The 22,451-nt window shown below is 34.4% G+C and overlaps 1 pseudogene; it reads right to left on the bottom strand.

Moving 5' to 3' along the window:
- Positions 1-305: 305 nt before the first annotated feature.
- LOC140854259 (bZIP transcription factor 29-like) overlaps positions 306-22,451 on the bottom strand; it is a 41,038-nt pseudogene continuing 18,892 nt past the window's right edge.

Here is a 22,451-nt window from a genome sequence, read left to right as displayed (position 1 = left end):
CAAAAGGGGTGTTTGGTTGGGGGAGTTAGGATGTAGACTCTTCTTCCAACCGTTTGATTAGGAGTCCTATTTCGATTTCAGACCTCAATTCTTCTCAGCTAAATCGATAATTTCCATTCTAACTATTTGGTTGGAAGGAATCCAATTTTGAGACGGAATAGGGATGATCCAATTTACTTAAAATCCAATCCTTGCTTCCTTAATGATTTAAATTTTCCCTTCAATTTTGGTCACGAATCGGATTTGGCTAGATTCTGATTCTAATCCATTTCGATTTTTATTTTTATTTTGATTTTGATTGCAAACTAAATGCGAGCAGCAGCAACTCTTTCCATATTCTCATGGACAATCATTGCACGATGAGTCATTCTCAGAGCTGCATTGACAAATTTGAAGCTGTATAAGTACCAAAGTAACTAACCAAACAACCTTACCTGCTAGTTTCTGCTGAAATAACGTGATCAAGCTCGTACAGATCACATGGTCATCAGACAGGCAACTAACAAGAACAGATGAGCTGTTCATACTTTTTGTCGACCTAAAGATCTTTTGGAATTATAAATACAGAGATGCAGGCAAGTAAATGAATAACAAAGTAGACTAACACGCAAACATTTCAATTAGACACTAAACTAGGGCTTTATTAGCAAAAGGAATAAGAGAACAAATAATCTTTTTGAGACATGGGTCGCCCATCAATTCATTTCATGTCATACGGAAGTGAATACAAAGGGTACTACATGGAGCAGAAAGATTATCTTTTTTTTATCAATAATAATTATCACATTCTAAATTCAGAACATAATATGACCATACTACTGGGAATATAATCCACGATAATATTAAATCTAACCATCATAATCAGCTACAATTCATCACAAATAAATAATAATAAAAAATTTAATTTTATTATTCATCAACTAAATAAACCAAAACTGATTCAAAATATCAAAATATAAAATTAAATATTAAATCTCTATCTCACAATTCATAAATAACTAACTATAAGTTTATGGTCATCCAATAAACTAAGTTTTAACCATAAAATTTTCAGATTTTCTATGCAAATCTTTAAGCCCACATCTTCCATTCCTCCAACCTTATTCCTGTATAAAAGAAAAAAAATAAAAAGATATGAGCTACACTAGCTCAGTAAGTAAAACCTATATTTTCTTACCGGATCAAGCAAAAATTTTTTCATGATAATACAATATTTAAAAAATAATAGATATTATAAAATAAAATATTTCATAGAGCATATAATAAATGAGTCATAAAGTTAATCATGCATGTATAAATCATAAATAATTTATAAACATGATTCATAAATCATTTATTGTCAGATATTCGTGTCATATTTTAAAATATTATTCACAAATATTCATACTATGGTCACTTTATATCTGTGACAGGATCGTCATCATAATTGATAAGTTTCATAATTCATATTCATTACTAATTTTATATCCATTGGTAGAGAGCTATTTATCGATGGACCTCATTTTCATAAGGTTGTCATAGCTATCTAAGAGTTTTTAAAATATTTATATCTTTTTCTTAAAATATATATATATAGAGATAAAAAAATAATAAAATTCATGCTCCGTAAATATGCTATTTTCATAAAACGTATTCATAGAATCAGTGGTCATACTAAAATATATTTTTTTATATCTTATATACTGATCCTTATTTTATGAAAAATATAATTTCATCAGTAATAGATTATTTGCATAGAAAATATGATAACTTAAAAATAAATAAAGAACGTAATATCTATTTTTTTCATTCACTCTAGATCTTTAGACTTCGTTAGATGAATCAGATAATCTTATTTAAAATATTAAATCATAATCAATTTTTATTTGATAAATTTAATAAAATTAAATAAAAAGTGATTCGGGATCATCTTGATGGAATCAACATGGATCTCTAGAAGAGGAAGGTGTGACTCGATACAAGATTCATAGATTTTCTTAAAGAAAGAAAGTGGGCACAGAGAGAGAAAGTAGGTAGAAAGTTCGTATCCCTCAAAAGAGGAATCTATGATCAAGATCATTATGGATCATATCAGGGTGATTCAATAGGGGTTAATGACGATCAAATTCTATGAATTTCTGACAAGGGCTGGATTGGGATCCAACCTAGTGCACGAATATCGAAATGATTTTGGGTCTCTTTTCTAAAAGAATTTCTTGGGTTCATAGTAGGAGACCATGACAACAGACATCAGGATCTATAGATTAGGTGGAGAGAGAAAGAGAGAGGGTAGAGAGAGACATAAGAGAGGAGAGAGACACCTCTCTCTTTTCTTTTCTTTTCTTTTTTACCTTTTCTTCTTTTCTTTTCTTCTTTCTTTCTTTGGCCAAACAAGAGAAGGATACGAGAGGTGGCTAGTGCTCTGGTAGGGTGCGATGATATAGCCAGAGATCTGACAGTAGGTGGTCGATGATCATAGGGTAGGGGATAGCTGGCGGTGAGGATCGGTTAACAGAAATCATGAAAAAGACCTCAAAAAATAGAAAACTCTGGCTCTTTTCTTTGATTTTTTCTGGCCATTGGCCGGTCATCGATGGCATTGGCACCATCGAGGAGGATTGTGGGGAGGCCGGGGTACTTGGCCAAAAGCTTGGCCTCAAGAGATGGCAATGCTAATGGCCCAAAAAAAAAAATCAAAAGAGTGGTCGGATAAATAGGAGATCTCTTTATGGTGGATTTTCGATGAATCTGATGGCCAACAGTCATGTGCAATAACATGGGAAGAAGGGGAAGGAAGAGAAAAAGAGAGATCGAGCTTACCTCGGGTTTTGATGACTTTTCCAGCGAGGGTTTTAGGCAAGCACGATGAAGGTATCCATGGCTTCAACAGGAGAAACCAAGGAGAAAGAAGAGGAAGGAAGATCCGGTTTCATCGTGGGTTGCTTTGGAGGGAGAGAGGAAAATTTATAGAAGGCCTTGGGACTCTTTTTTTGCTTGGGCGATCACTGGTGTCCAACTCCTATTCAAAGTCTTTTAGGAAAGAAGGCTCCTGATGGAAGCCTTCGTTCCTTTATTTTTTTCTTTGCCGCTTTAAAATTTTGTGTGCTTGATATAATTGGACTAGGCTATCACAATAACATATATATATATATATATATAATAGTAAATTGTACCTAAAAAGCTATCAGATTAGTTGGTCTCAGTAGAATAGCCCTAACCAAATAAAACCTTCTTATTAATTTTTACAGCATTGAATTTCACAACATGATTACTCAAAATTCAAAAAGGCATTTATATATGCCTCCGACAGTGAACAAAACACTCAAGGTGACAATTGTTCACAAGTATGGCCATAGTAACATGAAATTTGACAACGTTTGACAAACCAAGTCTTGCTTCCCTAGTTAGGGTGAAAATGAATCAGATAATACCCATCATCACCCATTTCCCTATCCAAATTTATCTAAATATAGATACAAATTTCACTATCCTAATATCCATATCCAGATTTATATCCATAAAAAAAAAAGTGGATAAGTATGTGAATACACAGTTATCAATCCATATCTGAATATTCATTTGCGATCCCACTTACTCTCATCTCTCTCCTAAGCTTCAAAAGGAAATAATTGACAACATTAGCATGCCTTTAATTTAAATTGAGTTCTCTATAGTATATCATTGATTCGGTGGCTCGTAAAGCTCAACTAACCGATATCCGCATTTGTATTTGTATTGTCAACATCCTATTTGTATTTGTATGAATTTTGATCAAATATGGATATGAATTTTAGCATCCTCCTGACATCTATATTGGTATCCAATTCCTCAAGTAAAAACAAATACAGATTAGGATAATAGTGATATCAGATCCACTCTCAGCCCTATTTCCAAGAACTGGACTTCTCAGTTTCATTACGATTTCTCATCTCATCTTAAATTGAACGTGCAAGAGATATAGCGCAATTTCTTCAAGAGATGAAGTTCGATGGACAGCACATTACATAACTTGTTTAACCCTCCATCATATGTGTATAGTGGACACATCCATGGATGCAAAGTATCATACTACCTTCATAAGATTTTATACCAATAAAGCAGTGTTGATGTAACTGAAACCCTATACAATGTTAGTCAGTACACCCTGGGCTTTACTAAAATTGTTCTTTGACACAGAAAATTCAGAATACGAACTTAATGCCGTAATAAAACGAATTACCATCTCTTAGCTGTGCCTGTTGTTCCATGGCCTGAAGTCAGAACTTCAACTCACTGTTCTGGCTGGTAAGTCCAGTAGAGTCCCTCTGCAAGACGATCAGAAATACAAGAAGAAAGGAAAAACTAAGCAATAAAAATCAAAGAAAACAAATACAACAAGCTTTCAATGCTTAGAAGTTTTAGACAATCAACCTGCAATAATGCAAGTTGTGCTGACAATGTGGTTGCTTCTGTCTACAAGGTTTGCACCTTCTGCTCCAATTTGGCGATATACCGCATCTTTCTTTCTTCAGAACGAGCAGCCGACTGCCGGTTGGCCAAAATTCTAGCATCCAAAGATCATGAGTCAGTAGTTATGAATCTAGCTATACTCAAATCTCCACACCCACTTCATGTTCCCATGACCAAACCACAAAATTCACACCTCTTGACTCGTTTGGGATCTGTTAGCGCCATCTCCGCAAGTTTCTCATTTACCATGGTCTTCTTCATATCAGCAGCACTTAATTCACTATTCCCAAACTCCAAGCTGAATGTGCTACTTGTCCCATCCATAAAACCACTCCTTGAATGTTACACCCCAAATCCGAAACATAACACAGCCATGTTACCGAGAGATGGGATCCATGATAACACGAAGTCAATCAATCATAATCAGCTAAAAGCCATCAAAAATAAGTTATAATAAAAGATTCAATTCCATTATTTATCAAATAAATAAACTAATATTAATTTAGAGTGACTAAATCCAAAAGATAATACCAAACCCAAGTCTCAAAATTTATAAATAAATAACTATAAGTCCATGATCATAAAATAAATTAAACTTCAGCTATAAAATTTTCAAGCTTTCTACGCAAATCTCTAAGCTTAAATCTTTCATCGGTTCTAACCTTTTTCCTCTGTAAAAGAAAAAGAAAAATAAAAAGATGTGAGCTATACTAGCTCAGTAAGTAGAACCGGCGCTTCCTTATTGGATCAAGCATAAATTTTTCTATGATAATACAATATTTAAAAAATAATAGATATTACAAAAATAAATATTTCATAGAATATATAATAAAATAAGTTATAAACTAAATCATGCTTGCATAAATCATGAATATTTCATAAATATGAATCATAAATCATTCTTGTCATGTATTCGTATCATGTTTGAAAATATTGCTAATAGATATTCATGCTAAGATCACTATTATACCCATGACAGGGTCATGTTTCTTAATCGACAGGGTTCTTATTTTGTGTGCCAACTTTATACCCATTGGCGGGGCCATGTTTCGTGTGGATGCTAGCTCTGGGTGTCAACCTTTCCATAGGGATTCATTCATAGATATCTGAGAGCTTTTGAATTCTTTACATCTTTTTCTTAAAATATATATATACATAGGTAGAAAAATGATAAAATTCATACATCATGACCATGCTATTTTCATAAAACATATTCATAAAATTAACGTTCATAATAAAACATGCTTTTTTCATATCATATATACTGATTCTTATTTTATGAAAAATATTATTTCATCAACAATAATTTTTTGCATAGAAAAAATGATTATTTAAAAATATATAAGGAGCGTAAAATCTACTTACCTTGTTCGTCTTAGATCTTCAGACTTCATTAGAAAAATTAGCTAATCCTATTTAAAATATCAAATCATAATCAATTTCTATTCGATAAATATAATAAGATTAAATCATAAGAAAAAATGACTGTTGATCGGACGTGTTGGACCATCCAAACACCAGGGCAAATCAGGGTCTCTAAGCTGAGGGTCAAATTTAAGCGACTCTGATCAAAAAATTATGGAGCATGGATTGGATCAAGATCAAGATCAATCAATAGAGTTCATCAATAGTAGATTTCAAAGATTCTAGACAAGCTCGATATTGGTTTGACATATGATACAAATATCAAAGCAGTTTCAGGTTATCTTATCGAAGTCAACATAGGTTCTTAAACGAGGAAGACATGACTCGATCGGGGTCCATAGGTATTCTTAAAGAGAAAAAGTAGATAAAGAGAGAGAAAATAGAAGAAAAATCTTCATATTTTTTAAAAGAAGAATCTATGATCAAGATCATCAAGCATCATATCATGATAACTCCATGGGGATTAACGGTGATCAGATCTATAAATATATGGTAAGGGTCAGACTTGGATCCACAAAACTGTACAGATATTAAAACGAATTCGAGTTTCTCTAAAAAGATCATATCTGATTCATAGTAGGGTCCATGGGTCAAATAGAGAGAGAAAGAGAGAGGGTAGAGAGAGAAAATCTTAGAGGAGAGAGATAAGAGAGAGAAAAAGAATTTTCTCTCTTTTTCTTTTTTTTTTCTTTCCTTTTCTTCTCTTCTTAGCCGATCAAGGGAACAAAGGCTGATGACTTATGGCCGGGAGTCCGGCAGTGACATAGGCGACGATGGTGGTGAAGCAAAGGATGGTCGATGGCAAGTGACCGACCAACAAAAAAAAAATAAAAAAACTCAAAAAAAATAGGAGACCACCCCTTTTTTTTTATTTTCTCGATCATCGGCCAATCATCAATGGCCAAACCTTCGGAAAGAAGCTAGGGAGGTGGGGGTCATGACTCATGGTTGAGGCACTACAAATGGCAACACCGATGGCTGAAAAAGGGAGAAATAGGGCCCGACCAAATAGAGAAAAATAAAGCATTTATTTTTTATGGATTTTTCGATGAATCCGACGGCCAGCGGCCATGCGCGATGGTACAGGGAGGAGGGGAAGATGGAGAGGAAGAAAAGAGGGGCTTATCTCAAGCTCCGACGCTCTCTTCAACTCCAATCTCTAGTGGACATGGGTTTAAGAAGATCAATAAAATAGAGAAGAAAGAGGGAGGAAGAAGAGAGGAGGAGGCCGGTGTTTGTCATGGGATCCTTTGGAGGGGGAGGGAGATTTTATAGGGTGGAGAGGAGGTCGAATCCTTCCCATATTTGACTTCCTCTCTAATGGGATTGGTGGAAGAAGAATCCTGCTAGGAGTCTTCTTCATCATTTTCTTTTTTTCTGTTTCTTTTTTTTTTATTTTGTTTCTTTTTTCCTTGTCATGCGCTAAAATCCATACAAGGGGAAAAATTTTAGGACTGGGTATTACATTCTACCCCCCTTAAAAAAAAAATTTCATCTTCAAAACTTGATATACTTGAGATTTCGAATATTGAAAATACATAATCCTCATGCTATCCTTAAGCTTCCAAATTATCTACATCTCAAAGTGCTTGTTTCACAAATTCTCAAACTAAATAACTATATGATATTTCAAAAGTAGATTATTTCTATCCGTATGATAATGAATTTCTTTGACCTCTTAATCGTGGCTCAAAATACCATAATTCTTTACCCGTGAAATTGTTTGCTCTTGATTAATTTCACATGAAAATCATAATCGACCCTATCTAGTTTTGATAAACATAGAAAAGTCTAGAGCATTAGATGCTCATCATAATCTACAACCTTCTTTATCTTTTTAATTTAATATTTGATGTAATAATTAAACTCTTATCATAAAAAAATCTTCAAATCCATTCAAACAAATAGAGTAATAATATCAAAGCTAAGAAAAAGATATCTATATCTAAAACATTCTATATCCGAGCTGAATCAAGGAATATCAATCCACTAACTTAAAACTTAAGATGCTCAAAATTTTTTCAAATATTACTATAACAAAAGAATCAAACACGGAAGATAGTATTGCCACATCTAAATGATCTTAAGGATCAACAATCTTATACTTTCATTTATCAATTGCAGTCTCTTTTATGAAAGTCAAGTCTCCATTCATATCACTTATTGCATTAGAATTAGTATTCTTAACCACCACAATTCTATTGTGTACTCTGATATGAACCCATCAAATTCTCCAAGGCTATCGGATGAATCCTAGCAAAAGATCCAATCTTCTAATTTTTTTTTTATAGATAGAACTAGAACAAAATTTTAAGTTTTTTTATCTTTACTATTCCTCGAGCATGTCACATTAAAATTAAATCTTGATCTATTTTCTATATTTGAAATTATTGTATAAGCTTTCACCGCTCATCTAGAATTTAATATATGTAGAATTAATTTGAAGTAAGTTAACTCTAAATTTCCTGACAATTGAGACAATTCCAAACTATCCTTTCTTTATAAAATGATTAACCCAAACCTCCAACAAATTAGAAGGTCTCAAGTCAATACTATTGTAAGTAGAATCAATTTGATTATCTCTTATAGATAGCTTCTTTCATCATGACTCTTATACCAATAAATAAATCGACATGAAATCTTATCGCTTATTTATTAAAAACTCATATAAGTTTTTCAAAAATTTGATAATAGCAAGATACCTAAGATCAGCTCTAAAATCTAAACTTTATCTTGAAATAATCAATGCACACCACTAGCTTCAACAGACTTAAGAAAGATTAAGTAATCCAATATAAAAGATGGTAATACAAATTATTAAAGATTCCACTAATATGTGCATGTCATCCAATCCACCAATAAACCATATATATATATATATATATATATATATATATATATATATATATATATATATATATATATATATATATATATATATATATATATATATATATATATATATATATATATATATATTATTTACCTATAAATTTTATACACGATCCTTTTATAGGTTCAATGCTCAAAAAATATTTATTTCTTGTATGATGTAATTCTTTCTTAAGCCATATCCTAAACAAATTTATTCTAATAAATTTAAAATTATAATGATCAAATAATTGACATCAAAATTTGAAAAGCCATCATGATCTTCACTCATATCAAGTTTAGAACTCCAGAATCATCTAAACAATAATTGAATAAGTATACTCAATACAACATATCAATATAACTTATTTTATTCTAGAATCAACATCTTTCATACTTTAGTCAAGCCTTATTTATTGAAATTCAAGACATAATTCATCTAATTCTTTAATACACATCGTATACCACTTTGTGCTAAAATTTTATTATAATGCTTATTGATCAGAAATCTAGACTTTGAATTCTTTCTACTACTTCTATCATGTTTCTTGTGATCATAATCTTTATACTTAAATCCCACTTAAGTTATAATCCCCATTAATCATAACCTAAGCTCTGATATTACTTAGCCCTTGTCACTTATACCATAGCCCCAAGTAATCATAACCTAAGCTCTGATACCATAAAATATCACGCCCCAAATCCAAAACATAATACGGCCATACTACTGAGAGATAAAGCCCATGATAACATGAAGTCAATCAATCATAATCAGCTAAAATTCATCAAAAAGAGTTATAATAAAAGATTCAATTCTATTATTCATCAAGTAAATAAACCAATACTGGTTCAGAATGATTAAATCCAAAAGATAATACCAAACCCAAGTCTCAAAATTCATAAATAAATAACTACAAGTTCATGATCATAAAATAAACTAAATTTTTATTATAAAATTTTCAAGCTTGCTACACAGATCCCCAAGCTTAAATCCTTCATCAATCCTAACCTTTTTTCTTTATAAAAAAATAAAAAATAAAAAGATGTGTGCTATACTAGCTCAGTAGGTAAAATCAGTGCTTTCTTATCAAATCAAGTATAAGTTTTTCTATGATAATATAATATTTAAAAAGTAACAGATATTACAAACATAAATATTTCATAGAACATATAATAAAATAAATTATAAATCAAATCATACTTGCATAAATCATGAATATTTCATAAATATGAATCATAAATCATTCTTGTCATGTATTCGTATCATGTTTGAAAATATTGCTCACAGATATTCATGCTCAGATCACTATTATACCCATGACAGGATCATATTTCTTAATCAACAAGGTTCTTATTTCGTGTGCCAACTTTATACCCATTGGCGGGATCATGTTTCATGTGGATGCTAGCTCTGAGTGTTGACCTTCTTATAGAGATTTATCATAGCTATCTGAGAGCTTTTGAAATATTTATATCCTTTTCTTAAAACATACATATACGTAGATGAAAAAATCATAAAATTCATACTTCATAATCATGCTATTTTCATAAAACATATTCATGAAATCAATATTTATAATAAAATATACTTTTTTCATATCATATATATTGATCTTTATTTTATGAAAAATATAATTTCATCAATAATAATTTTTTACATAAAAAATATGGTTATTTAAAAATATATAAGAAGCGTAAGATCCACTTATCTCATTCATCTTAGATCTTCAGATTTCGTTAGAAGAATCAGCTAATCCTATTTAAAATATCAAATCATCATCAATTTCTATTTGATGAATATAATAAGATTAAATCATGAGAAAAGAGGATTGTTGATCGGACGTGTTGGACCATCTAGATATTAGGGCAAATCAAGGTCTCCGAGCTGAGGATCAAATTTAAGCGACTCTGATTAAGGAATCATAGAGCATGGATTGGATCAAAATCAAGATCGATCAATAGAGTTCATCAATAGTAGATTTTAAAGATACTAGACAAGCCCGATATTAGTTTGGCATATGGCACAAATATCAAAATAGTTTCAGGTCATCTTGTTAGAGTCAATATAGGTTCTTAGAAGAGGAAAATATAAATATTTTTAGAGAGAGAAAGTGGGTAAAGAGAGAGAAAATAAAGAGAGATCTTCATATTTTTCAAAAGAAAAATTTATGATCAAGATCATCAAGCATGGTAACTCCATAGAGATTAATGGTGATCAAATCTATAAATATATAATAAGGGCAAGACTTGGATCAACAAACTGCACATATATTAAAGCAAATCTGAATTTTTTTAAAAAGATCATATCAGATTCATAGTAGAACCCATGGGTCAGATAGAGAGAGAAAGAGAGAGGGTAGAGAGAGAAAGAGAGAGGGTAGAGAGATAAGAGAGAGAAAAAGAATTTTTTTCTTTTTCTCTTTTTCTTTTCTTTTCTTTTCTTTTCTTTTCTTTTCTTTCCTTTTTCTCTCTTCTTGGTCGATCAAGGGAACAAAGGCTGATGACTTATGGCTAGGAGTTCGGTGGTGATATAGGCGGTCGGTGGTGGCAGAGCAAGGAATGGCCGGTGGTAAGTAGCTGGCCAATAAAAAAAACTTGAAAAAATAGGGGACCGCCCCCTTTCCTTTGATTTTTTCAATCATCGATCGATCATCGATAGCCAAACCTCCAAAAAAGGAAGCTAAGGAGGTGGGGCTCATGACCCATGGCTGAGGCACCGCAAATGGCAGCATCAATGGTTGGAAAAGGAAGAAATAGAGCCTGACCAAACAGAGAAAAATAAAGCATCCATTTTTGGTGGGTTTTTCAATGAATCCGATGACCGACGGTCATGCACGATGGTACAAGAAGGAGGGAAAGAAAGAGAGGGGCTTACCTCGAGCTCCGACGGTCTCTCCGACTCCAATCTTCGATGGACATGGGTCTAAAAAGATCAGTAAAATGGAGAAGAAAGAGGGAGGAAGAAGAGAAGAGGAGGTCGGTATTTGTCGTGAGATCTTTTGGAGGGAAAGGGAGAGTTTTATATGGTGGAGAGGAGGCCAAATCCTTTCCAGATTCGATTTCCTCTCCGATGGAATCGATGGAAGAACACTCCCGTTGGGAGTCTTCTTCATCGTTTTCTCCTTTTTTTGTTTCTTTTTTTCCTTGTCATGCCCTAAATCCATACAAGGGAAAAAATTTTAAGATGGGTATTACATTGAATGCTGACCCATCTGATTGCCTAGGGAAGGTAGCAGTTCGATGATCCATGCCCCAATTGCAGCTTGCCCGTTGATAATAGGAAGAGAATGAGGAGAAGGGATTTTCATATTGCATATTCTTAATGGTACGGATAGGCTATCTATAGCCATTCCATATTTGAAATAGTAAACAAATCTAATATAATTAATCCCTAAAATTACATCTAATCTAATATTACAATCAATCCTAATATGATGCAAAATTATTCCTAGAATCACTTGAGAGTCAAGCTTAATATTATTACAATCAATCCTAATATGATACATGATAATTTCTAAAATCATCTGAGAATCAAGCCTAACATCCCTCCTCAAACTCAAGGTGGTACTGTAGACGTCGACTTGAGTTGGGAAAGTAGATCATGAAAACATGTAGGTAAATGAGTTTTTGTAAAGATATTGCAAGCTAATCGACTAAAGAAAAAGCACATAAGCGTAATATCCCACAAAGTAAATGATGTTGAACAAAGTACCAATCAATCCAAATATATGTAATACGTTCATGAAAAACATCATTATGAGCAATCTAGATTGCACTTCAGTTATCACAGTACAACAGCATGGTAGCAAAGTGCAAAACACCCATATCCTCTAATAACCACATCAACCAAAGAAGTTCTGATGTCGTATCAGCTATGGTATGATATTCTTCGGTACTTGATCGAGCAACCACAATTTGCTTATTGCTATGCCAAGAAGTAAAAGAATCCCCAAGCAAGAGCAATAGCTAGTAGTGGATCATCTGTTTGTAGGATCATCAGCCCAATTAGCATCAGAGTATGCATGAAGCTCCAGGGATGAGTTACATGAAAAATATAGATCATAAAATAATGTTTCTTTAACATATCTCAACATGCAAAGGATGACCACATGCAAAGTGTGTAGAGCGAGGTGCATTCATGAACTGACTCACTATGTAAACAGTATAGGTGATATCCGATCCAGTAACAGTGAGATAAACTAGACTCCCAATAAGCTATCGATAAAGAATGAGATGAGAAAGAGGCTCACTGTCATTGGGATAAAATTTCACATTGGTCTCAATCGGAGTATCCACGATTTTACTATATGTCAGACTAGCTCTAACGAGTAAATTGGAAGCATACTTAGCTTGAAATAGATAATAACCATCAGAATGAGTGGAAACCTCAAGTCCAAGAAAATAATTAAGGGTACCTATAGCCTTCATTTCAAATTGCTGATGGAGGAAGGTTTTAAGATCATCAATGCCACTAAGATTATCCCCAGTAATAATTGTATCATCGACATAGAGAAGTAACATAATAATCCCTGAGCTGGTATGTCATACAAAAAAAGTTAAAAAATGAGAACTGAAGGTAAAGCCAAATCGTAAAATAGTATAACTGAATTTTGAGAACCATGCACATGAGCTTATTTAGGACCGTATAATGCTCGGCGAAGCTTGTAGGCTTTATTTGGAGGATGATCACACCCCGACAATGATTGTATAAACACTTCTTCTTGAAGATCATCATTAAGAAATGAATTCTTAACATTATCTGAAATATCTACCAGCATTTTATAGCTGCAATGGCTAGAAGAGTTCTCACAAATGTGAGTCAAGCTATCAGAGTGAAAGTCTCCTCATAATCAATACCATATTCTAGTGTGAACCCTTTAGCAATAAAGTGAGCTTTATATCACTTAATAGAACCATCTGACTGAGTCCTGCTCTTGTATACCTATTTGCATTCAACTGAAGTCTTTCCAAGAGGTTAGTCAACCAAGTCTCATGTATGAGTTTTAGTAAGTGCCTCAAGTTCTTCTGCCATAGCTTTCGATGAAAGGGGGATAGAAGAGGCCTCACGAAAGGTGCGAGGCTCATGAAGTGAAGCAATAGTAGAATAGCAATGATAGTCATGAAGATAAGCTGGAAGTTCCCTTACTCTAGTAGATCAACAAGGTGCATGCGAGACTAGCACGTTTGGTGCATTGTCAAGATCATCAGACTGTCCAGATGCATCAATAGCAGGTAAAGATGAGTCATTTGAGCTTTCTGAGCTGCTAATGTTAGAATCAAGAGTGATAAGTTTGTGAAGAATGGTAAGATGCCAATGTTATACACATTGAAATTGGATCTACTAGAAAACATTTATGTTCCTAAAAGATAACATAACACGAGATGCATAAATGCTTAGAAACAGAATGATAGTACCTATAACCTTTGTATTCTATGCCATAACCAAGAAAGCAACAAAGGTGAGAGCGGGGCTCCAATTTTGTGATTGTGGTTGAAAATGAATAAAACATGCACAACCAAAAACTTTAAAAAGACTATATGTTGGGGGCCTACCATAGAGACATTCAATTGGGGATTGATTTTCAAGAATAGAAGAGAGAACACGATTAATAGAGTATACAGCTATTAAAGTAGCTTCTCCACAAAAGGCTTCAGGAATTGATACAGACATAAGCATAGTTCTAATTGATTCCAAATTGTGTCTATGCTTTCTTTCCACTCTACCATTTTGTTAAGAAGTACTAAGATAAGAGTATTGTGATAATGTACCATATTTTCTTAAAAAGGCAAGAAACTTGACATCTTTATATTCTATTGCATTATCTGATCGAAAAACTTTGATGTTTCGAGAAAATTAAGTGCGAACTATTTTAGCAAATTCTTTATTAACATCAAAGACTTGAGAATGAGAATGTAATAGATATATCCATGTAAAGCATGAATAGTCATCAATAAACAAAACAAAATATCTTAATCCTCCCATTGTTGTAATAGGTTCAGGTCCCTAAATATCAAAGGGTGCAGAAGCAATGAAGTCATTATTATTAAAGGGCAAATAAACATGCTTGCCTAACTGACAAGACATACAATCAAAATCTTCACAATTAACTGATCCTAACTGAACATTAAAAGATGAAATATGATAAAGATGTGAATGCCAAAGACTTAAAAGGAACTAGAATGAGCAGAAGCAGCAAGTGATGTAGAGCTTGGAACATACAGTGAAGAAAGCTCAAAGAAAAATTTCACCTTATGACCTGTCCCAAGGGTCCATCCTATTTGAGAATCCTATATAACAAAATCGGTATAAGAAAAATGTAAGTCAAGGCCAAGATCACATAATTGACTCATATAGAGTAAGTTCAATGAAAGTTTAAAACTAAGAATATTTGAGGAACAGATGAATTAGAAGTCGAAATAGATCTCATGAGACTCACATTCATGGTAGAATCATCGACAATTATTATCGTGGGAGCATTAAAAAGAAGAGATTTAGTGAAGAAAAGAGATGAATTTGAGGTCATGTGGTTGCAATAGGTAGAGTCTATATACAAAGAAGAGTTACCTGGAGTGACTAAAAAGGTAGAAGCAGAAGGAGAGACAAAAAAATTGATACCAACTTTAGTGAGAACCTTGGCGATTGCCTCAATGGCAACCTCGATGAGGGAATATGTAGCCAAGATGCACTCAAAAGATGGATTCTCATCATGTACAGCAACGGCAGGAGCTCGATGATAAGGATAATCTCTGTACTGATTTTCTGAGCCCATGGTATTTCTGTTTGAATTCTTTTGTTGAACTCCAAAATCAAATCATTGCTGATTTTGATTTTTCTTGGCAAGTTAACAACATTTTCCAATAAAATGGCCATCATGATGACAATAATTGCCATGTCATGTTGATGAGGATTGGTTAGAACTAGATTTCAATGATGGAGTTGTAGCCATTACCGAGTTAGTGGGATAAATTTTCATTGTTTGTTTACAAGTTTCCTCAAATAGTAATTCTACAATAATTGCATCAAGAGTAGGAAGAGGGCTATGATGCAATATGGATGCTCGAACTGATACAAAATCATCATGAAGTGACATTAAAAATTGATTAAGCCTCATATTATTTTTATAAATAAGAAATTGATTTGCATCTTCCATGCACTTCCATGCACTTCCATTTGGGTTCAGACATAGCTAGTTGGTCCCAAAGAGCAAACATCAAAGAATAAAATTTAGTAATACGCTAATCTGGATCTTGTTTCAACTGATAAATTTTTGTGAGAAGTTGGTACCAATGGGCTAAATCTATGGATGAGTACCTTTATGCCAAAAAATCTCATAGTTCCTTTGCTATGTCAAATTGTTCCGAGCAAAACATTGATTGAAATGATTGAAGCATTGGTTATCCATGTGATAATTTTGAAGTTGTGCTATCCCAATCCTCGAGTCATGTCTGAAAATCTATATCAGATTCAGTACTTCTTCGATTTATAATTTTTGCCAGTGACATATCGCCAAAGTTTGTATCCTTTTAGAAAATTTTGCATGATTTGAGCCCAGTGATTATAATTAGAACCCTCTAAAATAATTTGAATGGGTTTAGCAATATCCGCCTGTGCCATGTTTGAATTCATGGTGAAGGAAAAGGGTAGCCTATTATATGGCGACAAGATGAATGTTATAGCAATGGAATCTGTTGAAGCAACAGTGTTCTCAAGAGGCAAAAAGAAGGCTACCGTAAAATCATTAGCTTTGATACCATGATAATAGAAAGAGAATGAGGAGAGGGATTTTTGTATTGCATATTTTTAATTGTATTTATGGGGCTATTTATAGCCATTGTTCCATATCTAAAATAGTAAACAAATCATCTAACACAATTAATCTCTAAAATTATGTCTAATCTAATATTACAATCACTCCTAATATGATACAAAATGATTCCTAGAATCATCCGAAAATCAAACCTAACATTATTACAATCAATCCTAATATGATATAAAATAATTTCTAGAATCATCCAAGAATCAAACTTAACACCCATTAAACTATCCATGGAGATCCTCCGATGGTGGCATGAATTTATCGAAGATGGATCTATAGGAGAGCTCCTCTGAGTCCCTTCTTCTCAATGGAAGGTGTCCGAAACTGAATGCTACTGCTACTCTCCGTAATGCTGCTCTCTAATTCATTCTCACTACTATCATCCTCATTCAACTTCATGCTGCTAATCCTGCTATCTAAGTTCTAGTGCTTCTCCTCGGTCCCCAAGTTTTGTGGACCACCACCTCTACCTCAGCCAACCAGGTTCTTAGATTCAGCCAAGATAAGCCAGGGTTGGCTACAGCTGATCTGGAAGAGTTACAGAACATGGTCCAAATTGGACAGGTCATCCCGATCCGATGAGGTGACCATTTTGGGAAAGCAATCTACCTATGCCCATGAAAATGATGGATAAGAAAGTTCGAACCGTCAAGATTCAATTATGCCCCAAAAGGCAACTACCATCTGAATTCACATCACAAGTGCAGAAATGTAATCCCCACTAGCATGATCTATTATACTTTTCAGGAACAGTCAGTCCCCCCAACGTGTATGACTCCTACTCATTTTTTATAAATAGGGGGCTAAGGGGGACCCCAAGTAAGCTCTCAAAAGGCCTCAAGATGCTTCACTCTCTCTTTCTTTTTCTCTGTTCTCCAATTTTCAACTGACTTAAGTGTGGAGTCCCTATTAGAAAATACTCTAGTCAAAAATATTTTGCAGGTCCGGCTCCAGCACTCGGCCATCCACACAACACCTCATCTCCGACCAAGGGCTCTTGCTCCTTGCCTTCTTCTGAGAAGATTAACTCCTATCTCTTTGGCTTGGGATTTGGCAACAATAGATTAGTGCTAGAGAAAGAACCCCTTACAGTCGCATTCGGAGCTTGTTTGAAGAGAGAGCATTTAATCATGAGGCCATGAAGAAGAGCTTCAAATGCCATTTGCCACTCAAATAATGTGCAATCCAATGAAAACCAATAGCAAACTGTCACACCCGAGTTGGTCCGACCGTCACCACCTTCACAACTTGCTCCGATGGTCTCCAATGATCAGTTCAACAGCCTCATCCAACAGATACAAGCCATGACTACTATGTTATAAGGAATGCAGCAAGTTGCTGCACCTCAACCTGGTCTAGAAGCTCCTTGCTGAGCTCAAGTTAGATCGGTGACACGATATTTACCGTCTTGTAGTCTGAGGTAGGGGTACAATCGACACAGCCGACCTGCAAGCCTCAATCAAGGACTACAAATGCTCTCACTGATCCTACAGTCAAGGAAGACTCTACCCCAGGCTACCTTTCTCCTCAGTACCAAGAGCCCTATACTACTCGAGGTGTCGAGGTGGAGAGAAGATTTTAAGAGATGTAGCAACAGATCAAAGCGCTACAAGGGTCGAACTCAATAATAACTAGAGCTCGGCTTCAGAATCGATCCTCCATTCTCTAAGAGGATCGTAGATGAGCCACTTCCTTCATAGTTTAAGATGCCATAATTAGAACCATACAACAGAACTTCAGATCTTGTCGACTACTTGGAGAGCTTTAAAGCTCTGATGCTCCTTCATGGGGCAACTGATGGAATTTTTTATTGGATAAGTCCATCCACCTTAAGGAAGGCTGCCCGATATTAGTACTCGAGCCTTTAGTCCGACTTGATTAGTTCTTCTGAATAGCTCGATCAAATATTAGCAACCCATTTCATCAATAGCCATCAATAGTGCCACAGCTCGAACTCACTTGTCAGCATTAAGCAATGAGAAGGTTAGTCTCTTCAGGAGTATATCAATTGCTTTAACACCATAACCCTCGAAGTGCATGATCTGGACCAATCACTAGCCATGACCATGCTCAAAGCTAGGCTGCTCAAAAAAGATTTTCTCTTCTCGCTCGAGAAGAGATATCCTAAAAACTTCATCAAGATGTTTGCAATGGGAGAAAAACATGCGAATGCAGAGAAGGCATGGGCTCGGCATGGGAAGCACCCCAATAATGAGCCCCAGAAAGAGAAGAAAGAAATTGACGAACATGAGAGGGGGGATCATAAGTGGGAAGGGTGGTGAGGTGATAGAAAGTCATGCCGATCCTGAACATCTTCTTGCAATGACTGGACTAGGTCTCCATCCAGATGCCATCAATCTAGATCTCCACTATGGAGATTTAATAACTATACTCTACTCAACACACCCCAACCCCAGATATTGATGGAGATAGAGCACCAAAAAGACCTACCAAAGCCGATGAAAATGACATCCCCTCCTGATGCATGGAATACCAAAAAAATATTGTCAATAGCATCAGGATCACGACCATACTACCAAGGAATATCGACAACCGAAAGATGAGACTGAGGTGCTCATTAGGCATGGACGATTGAGAAGGTATGTCAAAGAACGGCCAAATTAGGAGGAAACAGATTTGAATCACCTCGACTTAATGGTCCCCAAGAGAGTAGACCTATGGTAGGAGTGATCCATACCATCTCTAGGAGGTAAGTAACTTAAAATCAAAGAATATGTAATCCGACCTTAAAACCAAGCCAAGCTAAGTAGGAGAAACAGCAGAAGTGAAACATCAAAGAATATGGAATCACTTTCTCAAATGCCAATCTACAAGGAATAAAATATCCTTATGATAATCCCATTGTAGTAACTTTGAATGTTTCAAACTATGATGTATTTCGTATTTTGATTGATAATGAAAGTTTCACAGATATTTTATTTTATGATGCTTTTGTAAGAATGGGTTTGGCTATCGGTAAAGAGGGTCTCTCCCTCCAATGACTGTAGGATGAGCTTCAAGCTAGTCAACTATCCATATCAATTTTCTAGTCATAAAAATTTCATCTGCTTATAATGCTATATTAGGTTGGCCAGGACTGAATACCCTCCAAGCTATGGTATCAATCTACCACTTATTGATGAAGTTCCCACTACAAGAAAACGGACCTTTAGCGATGGTCATTCGTGATGGCAATATTGCCATTACTAATAACCATTTTTACCGACCACCAATGGTAACCAAAAGAGAAGCCGTCGCAAAAAAAAAATATTAGCAATGGATTTTTTAATTTCTAGCGACTCTTATAAGCGTTGCTAATAACTAATTTTTTTTTTATTTGATCGGTAAGCTTATTAGCAACAAAAAGATGGTATTAGCAACGGCATAAAGTCTTGAAAAGGAGTCTACATATAGGAGCAGTACAGCTAAAAATGAGCTTCAAGGTCTCCTTCTCGATGTCAAAGAGCATCGAAGGCTTATTTGATGACCTTCAAGATCGACCTCATGAAGTATCAAAACCCCAGGACTGCTCAGTTGGAACAAAAAAGTAACTCTCCTTCTGACTATAGATCAAGGAAGGAGCACCTTGAAAGAGGTGCTGCCCTATTCAAAGATAAGTGTTGACTCTAGGAATAATTTTGATGATTATAGAGTATTAGAGCATAAAATGATACTAATATCTTTCAACTATTTCAAAGAATATTTTTGTAAGAAAAACACTAGTTGGAAGGCCCAAAATATGTTTAAAGATCAATTGATTCGAGAAAAATTAGTTTTGGAGACAAACGGCTCAAGAAAAGCCTTATTGAATATTCAGAGTCGATTCATCTGATAATCGAGCCGACTCTAGCATGAACAAGGACTAGCACGATTGGTTTGATATGAAGCCGAGCTGACTCTGATTGAATTCGAGCTGACTCTTTCAGAAAGATAGAAAATTGAATTTCATATTCTGAGAATCGAGCTGACTCAATCCAAATCGGAGCTGGCTCTCTTAGTAAAACAGAAGGCTGAAAATTGATTTTTGAGAATCAAGCCGACTCGATCCAAAATCAGAACCAGCTCTCTCAGAGGAACAGAGAGCCATTTTTTTAAAAATTGAACACGAGCAAACTTGAAAAGCAATAAAGCCAGCTCGAATCTAAATCGAGCTGACTCAAGACCATTTTGAGCCAGCTCAAATGCTTCTGATAGGCATAACGGCTAGTTCTGTAACGAGCTCAATTTTATCTAAACTTATTTTCAATAACTATTTTTTGCCTCCAACGGTCAGAAATGGCTACCTTTGGGTTCAAATCATTTAGAACTTAGAGAAATCAACAAGACTTAAAATGGTGAGAAGGAAACAAAAAGGAACAACATTATTCAAAGAAAGAGTACTTTGAGCATTCATTAGCTTTCAAGAGAGTTCACCTATCTTAAATAAATTTTTCTTGACTTTTCTAAGTGCAATCAAGGAGAAGTTAAGTGCATTCAAGGCTTCTTCAAGTGAGCTTCAACGACAACAAATCAACTACTCAAAGGATTTTTTAGTTGTATTATTTTCATTCTGATATTTCTGTATTAGTTTTAGTGGGGACTAAGACTTAAAAGGTTGGGTTGATCCAAACCTTGAATTGGACTGGGAGCCTTAGGATAAGACTTATAAAAGTTTTGATTGGTTGACCTGAGCTAAAATCAATTGGGTTTGTTTGTAAGCTCGAATACAACAAACTCACTATAATCAAGTAGATTACAGTAAAATTTTCAAGAGATTACTTGGGGAGTGGACATAGATGTTTGAAGTGCACCGAACCACTATAAACTTGTTGTGTTTGTATGCTTGCTGTCTCACTTATTTCATTTGATCTCAGTTCAGTTTTTCTATTCACTGCACTACTTAGTTAAAATTTTTAATAACCCAATTCATCTTCCCTCCTGAGTTGTCTAGCTACACAACAAGTGGTATCAGAGCTTGATTCTCAGCTAGATACTGATCTAACGATCAAGAGAAAAAGATCATGGCAACATAATTGGGAGGTTCACTTGCTGAAAGGCAATTCATAAATAGACCACTACTTTTCATTGGCACAAACTATATTTATTGAAAAGCTCACATGAGAATTTTCATTCAACCACTTGATTATGATATGTGGAGTATCATAATCTATGGACCGCACATAGTCGATGGCATTAGTATTTCTAAATCTGAGAAGGATTGAAATGAAGAGAATAAAAGATCAATTCAGCTAAATACCAAGGTTATGAATATTTTGTATTGTGTCTTAGATGTAAATGAGTTTAATCAAATTTTCACATGTAATTCCGCAAAAAAAATTTAGGATAGACTTGAAGTTATACATAAAGCACAAACAAAGTTAAAGAATCAAAAATTAGCATGCTTGTGCACCAATATGAACTTTTCAAAATTAAACCTAGTGAAACAATTACTGATATGTTCATATACTTTATTGATATTATAAATAGATTAAAAAATCTTGATAGAGCTTATTCTAATAGTAAGTTGGTGAGAAAATTTTTCAGATCTTTATCAAAATTTTAGGAAGCAAAAGTCACAGCAATTCAGGAGTCAAAAGACTTAAACAAACTACCCTTAAAAGAGCTTATTGGCTCTCTGATGACGTATGAGTTGGCAATGAAGTAGGACAATAAGGATGAAAGCCGAAAAAAAAGATTATTGCTTTCAAGTCTATAGCAAATGAGGAAGAAGTTGAGGAGCGAACTAAAGATGATGGAGATGACGAAGACATAGCTCTTATTACAAGAAAATTTAAAAAATTTATGAGAAAGAGAAAATAAGGATATAAGAAAAGGCCATTAGGTAAAGAAGAATCAAGCAAAGATAGGGAGAAAGACAGGAATCAGCCACTATGCTATGAATGCAAAAAATCGGGCCATTTCAAGGTTGAT

Source organism: Elaeis guineensis, chromosome 16 (genome assembly GCF_000442705.2).
Source record: "Elaeis guineensis isolate ETL-2024a chromosome 16, EG11, whole genome shotgun sequence".
Lineage (NCBI taxonomy): Eukaryota > Viridiplantae > Streptophyta > Magnoliopsida > Arecales > Arecaceae > Elaeis > Elaeis guineensis.
Note: the sequence above shows the minus strand (reverse complement) of the source record. Positions and strands in the feature narration are given on the sequence as shown.